This window comes from Pristiophorus japonicus, unplaced genomic scaffold (assembly GCF_044704955.1).
Source record: "Pristiophorus japonicus isolate sPriJap1 unplaced genomic scaffold, sPriJap1.hap1 HAP1_SCAFFOLD_42, whole genome shotgun sequence".
Classification (NCBI taxonomy): domain Eukaryota; kingdom Metazoa; phylum Chordata; class Chondrichthyes; family Pristiophoridae; genus Pristiophorus; species Pristiophorus japonicus.
In genome coordinates, this window is record NW_027254090.1 from 2985383 (window position 1) to 2991295 (window position 5913).

Sequence of the window (5913 nt, forward strand, 5' to 3'; positions counted from 1 at the left end):
GGGACTGGGAGAAATTTAGAACTCAGCAGAGGAGGACAAGGGCAGGGAAAATGGAGTATGAGAAGAAGCTTGCAGCGAACATTAAGACGGATTGCAAAAGTTTCTATAGATATGTAAAGAGAAAAAGGTTAGTAAAGACAAATGTAGGTCCCCTGCAGTCAGAATCAGGGGAAGTCATAACGGGGAACAAAGAAATGGCGGACCAATTGAACAAGTACTTTGGTTCGGTATTCACGAAGGAGGACACGAACAACATTCCGGTTATAAAATGGGTCAGGGGGTTTAGTAAGGAGGAGGAACTGAGGGAAATCCTTATTAGCCGGAAAATTGTGTTGGGGCAATTGATGGGATTGAAGGCCGATAAATCCCCAGGACCTGATGGACTGCATCCCAAAGTAGTTAAGGAGGTGGCCTTCGAAATAGTGGATGCGTTGACAGTCATTTTCCAACATTCCATTGACTCTGGATCAGTTCCTATGTAGTGGAGGGTAGCCAATGTAACCCCACTTTTTAAAAAAGGAGGGAGAGAGAAAACAGGGAATTATAGACCGGTCAGCCTGACATCGGTAGTGGGTAAAATGATGGAATCAATTATTAAGGATGTCATAGCAGTGCATTTGGAAAGAGGTGACATGATAGGTCCAAGTTAGCATGGATTTGTGAAAGGGAAATCATGCTTGACAAATGTCCTGGAATTTTTTGAGGATGTTTCCAGTAGAGTGGATAAGGGAGAACCAGTTGATGTGGTATATTTTTTACTTTCAGAAGGCGTTCGACAAGGTCCCACACAAGAGATTGATGTGCAAAGTTAGAGCACATGGGATTGGGGGTAGTGTACTGACATGGATTGAGAACTGGTTGTCAGACAGGAAGCAAAGAGTAGGAGTACATGGGTACTTTTCAGAATGGCAGGCAGTGACTCGTGGGGTACCGCAAGGTTCTGTGCTGGGGCCCCAGCTGTTTACACTGTACATTAATGATTTAGATGAGGGGATTAAATGTAGTATCTCCAAATTTGCGGATGACACTAAGTTGGGTGGCAGTGTGAGCTGCGAGGAGGATGCTGTGAGGCTGCAGAGCGACTTGGATAGGTTAGGTGAGTGGGCAAATGCATGGCAGATGAAGTATAATGTGGATAAATGTGAGGTTATCCACTTTGGTGGTAAAAACAGAGAGACAGACTATTATCTGAATGGTGACAGATTAGGAAAAGGGGAGGTGCAAAGAGACTTGGGTGTCATGGTACATCAGTCATTGAAGGTTGGCATGCAGGTGCAGCAGGCGGTTAAGAAAGCAAATGGCATGTGGGCCTTAATAGCAAGGGGATTTGAGTACAGGGGCAGGGAGGTGTTGCTACAGTTGTACAGGGCATTGGTGAGGCCACACCTGGAGTATTGTGTACAGTTTTGGTCTCCTAACCTGAGGAAGGACATTCTTGCTATTGACGGAGTGCAGCGAAGGTTCACCAGACTGATTCCCGGGATGTCGGGACTGACCTATCAAGAAAGATTGGATCAACTGGGCTTGTATTCACTGGAGTTTAGAAGAATGAGAGGGGATCTCATAGAAACATTTAAAATTCTGACGGGGTTAGACAGGTTAGATGCAGGAAGAATGTTCCCAATGTTGGGGAAGTCTAGAACCAGAGGTCACAGTCTAAGGATAAGGGGTAAGCCATTTAGGACCGAGATGCGGAGGAACTTCTTCACCCAGAGAGTGGTGAACCTGTGGAATTCTCTACCACAGAATGTTGTTGAGGCCAATTCACTAAATATATGCAAAAAGGAGTTAGATGAGGTCCTTACTACTAGGGGGATCAAGGGGTATGGCGAGAAAGCAGGATTGGGGTACTGAAGTTGAATATTCAGCCATGAACCCATTGAATGGCGGTGCAGGCTAGAAGGGCCGAATGGCCTACTCCTGCACCTATTTTCTATGTTTCTATGTTTCTATATGCTATGGCTCATCGAATGAAGGCAAGTATTCAAGTATTCCGTGTTGCTTCTCAACATAGAAACATCGAAAATAGATTCAGCAGAATGCCATTCGACACTTCGAGCCTGCACCACCACTTAATAAGATCATGGCTGATCATTCCCTCAGTACCGCTTTCATGTTTCCTCCCTATCTCTTGAATCTTTTAGCCATTAGGGCCACAATAACTCCCTGGTGAATATATCCAATGAACTGGCATCAACAACTCTTTGAGGCAGGGAATTCCACAGGTTAACAACAGTCTGATTCTAGCCAATTCACGCCTCATACCATCGAAATTACCTTTCCGAAAGTTCAGGAGCCTAGTTTCTGAATTAACTGTGTCACTCTCCATCTTATGAAGAATTCTACCATGTTATGGTCACTCTTCCCCAAGGGGCCTCGCACAACAAGATTGCCAATTTTTCCCTTCTCATTACACATCACCTAGTCCACGATGGCCAGCTCTCTATGTGGTTCCTCGACATATTGGTCTGGAAAACTATACCGAATATATCCAGGAAATCGTCCTCCACCGCATTGCTACCAGTTTGGTCAGCCCAATCAACATATAGATTAAAGTCGATCATGGTAACTGCTGTACCTTTATTGCACACATCCCTTATTTCTTGTTTGATGCTGTCCCCAACTTCACTACTACAGTTCGGAGGTCTGTACACAATTCCCACTAGCGTTTCCTGCCATTTGGTATTCTGCAGCTTCCCCCATACCGCTTCCAAATCATCCATGCTAATGTCCCTCCTTATCATTGTATTAATTTCCTCTTTAACCAGAAACTCCACCCTGCCTCCCTTTCCTTTCTGTCTATCCTTCACAAGCATCTTATCTACCTGCCCTGCTACCGTCAAGGAGTCTGTGGACATGCACTCCAAGGTCATTTGCACCTCTACACTCATCAGTGTCCGAACATTTAATGTTTATTCGCTTTCCCTTTAAGCACTCCCCAAATGCATTATCTAACACGTATCCGAGTTGAATTCCATTAAACCCCTGACCAGTTCTTTGATATCTATCTGCAATGTACAGTTTTCTTCCTAATTATCAAACATACCTGGTTGGCCAATCTTTTAGTCACCTGCGCTAATTTATATTTAGTGGCTCGGTGTCAAATTTGTATCGCATAATACTCTTGTGAAGCGCCTTGGACGTTTCGCTAATTTCAAGGTGCTTATTATATAATTTGTTGTTGTTGTTTAAAATGTGTGTTACATAAGGTTATCTCGAGATTGCATCACAGAAAGAGACAATTATACCTAACTGGTGTTGCTAGAGTTAATGCTGCACGCTACCCTACTTCACTTGATCCGATCAGCATATTGTTCTATTGCTTTCTCAGTCATGTGCTCAGGTAATTCCTTTTAAAATGAATAGACATAGAAACATAGAAACATAGAAAATAGGTGCAGGAGCAGGCCATTCGGCCCTTCTAGCCTGCACCGCCATTCAATGAGTTCATGGCTGAACATTCAACTTCAGTACCCCATTCCTGCTTTCTCGCCATACCCCTTGATTCCTCTAGCAGTAAGGACCTCATCTAACTCCTTTTTGAATATATTTAGTGAATTGGCCTCAACAACTTTCTGTGGTAGAGAATTCCACAGGTTCACCACTCTCTGGGTGAATAAGTTCCTCCGCATCTCGGTCCTAAATGGCTTTCCCCTTATCCCTAGACTGTGATCCCTGGTTCTGGACTTCCCCAACATTGGGAACATTCTTCCTGCATCTAACCTGTCTAACCCCGTCAGAATTTTATATGTTTCTATGAGGTCCCCTCTCATTCTTCTGAACTCCAGTGAATACAAGCCCAGTTGATCCAGTCTTTCTTGATAGGTCAGTCCCGCCATCCCGGGAATCAGTCTGGTGAACCTTCGCTGCACTCCCTCAATAGCAAGAATGTCCTTCCTCAGGTTAGGAGACCAAAACTGTACACAATACTCCAGGTGTGGCCTCACCAATGCCCTGTACAACTGTAGCAACACCTCCCTGCCCCTGTACTCAAATCCCCTTGCTATGAAGGCCAACATGCCATTTGCTTTCTTAACCGCCTGCTGCACCTGCATGCCAACCTTCAATGACTGATGTACCATGACACCCAGGTCTCTTTGCACCTCCCCTTTTCCTAATCTGTCACCATTCAGATAATAGTCTGTCTCTCTGTTTTTACCACCAAAGTGGATAACCTCACATTTATCCACATTATACTTCATCTGCCATGCATTTGCCCACTCACCTAACCTATCCAAGTCGCTCTGCAGCCTCACAGCATCCTCCTCGCAGCTCACACTGCCACCCAACTTAGTGTCATCCGCAAATTTGGAGATACTACATTTAATCCCCTCATCTAAATCATTAATGTACAGTGTAAACAGCTGGGGCCCCAGCACAGAACCTTGCGGTACCCCACTAGTCTCTGTGATATTCGCCTCAACTACTGCTTATGTAGCATCTTCCACATTCTAACCACTCTTTGGTAAATAAGTTGCTCTTGAATTGTCGACTGAATTTATCAGTGACCTCCCGTTCTGAACTCCTGCACAATAGCAAATATTTTCTCCACATCAACACGACCAAATACCTTCATAATGTTAAAAATATATCTCCCTTGTTTTTCGAGAAAGAAGTTCCCCAGACTGTTCAGTTTTTCCCGAAATGTAAATTCTTTCAGTTCTGACCGAAATATTTCCTTCTTTGCTGTGAGATTTTGTGATTCTATGATTTAATGTTCGCATCATCTGGGAGATCCAATAGGGCAAGCATGCAGGCGGACTCTCTGATAAATTACACCAACGATTCGACTATTAAAGCAGTTTTATTGTGTAGCTGCGATGGCCGAGTGGTTAAGGCGTTGGACTTGAAATCCAATGGGGTTTCCTCGCGCAGGTTCGAACCCTGCTCGCCGCGATTCTACAGGTGCTCTTTTTTATCGAATCACGGGGATCTCATTGGAATCTGATCACAATTCCCTCCACTGCCCTTGATTGACGCGAAGCTGTTGTTCGAACTGGAAACATTAATAATTTATCGGTATTAATTGTTGGTTTTTCGACACTATCTGCAAAAATCAGTGAGCAATATAGTCAGCATGAAAAAAATGCCTTTTAATAAAGATCAGTGCATTGTTTGGGAGGAACTCACCTTTAGTTAATGAGTGCGAACGAGGTTTGGTTTTATAAAGATAAACAAGTTTTGCCAAAATGACCACGGCAGCGTTTGAGTTTCAATTTTCTGATAACATCAGTGTTTGCATCAAAGTAGATGCCTTATCCATTAAGCGATGTGGCCCCTGCAGTTTGCAGCAGACTAATATACAGCAAAAATCTAATGGGTCAAAGTGTAATAGAAAGGCAAACATGAAATCTCGGTGCCGCAATGCAAGGAGTATTCGTAACCCAGGACAGGGCTCTGAGCTAGTTAGAATGGGTGAGAGCTCAGATCACAGGACCCCAAGAAAACATGCAAAAGGCAGGAGGCAACAGAGCAGAGTAGTACTGGGGTAAGTGTAAACGACAAGGTGATAGGAAGGGACACTATGTATGAATATAATGGGGCTGCAGGAAGGGTCAAAACTAAAAATCATTGTTATAAAACTAGTATTAAAACACTTTACCTAACCGCACGCAGCATTCGCAATAAAGTAAATGAGTTGACGGCACAAATCATCATAAATGTGTATGATTTGGTGGCCATTATAGAAACGTTGCAGGTTGGCTCGGACAGGGAATTAAACCTACAGCGGTATCTGACAATTCGGAAAGATAGACAAGAAGGGAAAGGAGGTGTGGTAGCTCTGATAATAAAAGATGATATCAGGACAGTTGTGAGAGACTATATTGGCTCTATGAACAACATGTTGAATCATTGTGAGTGGAGATTAGAGATAGTAAGGGGAAAAAGTCACTGGTGGGCGGGCAATAACCA

At 43.8% G+C, this 5913-nt stretch overlaps 1 non-coding gene across 1 annotated transcript; it reads left to right on the plus strand.

Annotated features, from left to right (window-relative positions):
• Positions 1-4814: 4814 nt before the first annotated feature.
• trnas-uga (transfer RNA serine (anticodon UGA)) lies at positions 4815-4896 on the plus strand. Its single transcript has one exon. It is a non-coding gene; the product is annotated as a tRNA-Ser (tRNA).
• The last annotated feature ends 1017 nt before the right edge of the window (positions 4897-5913 follow it).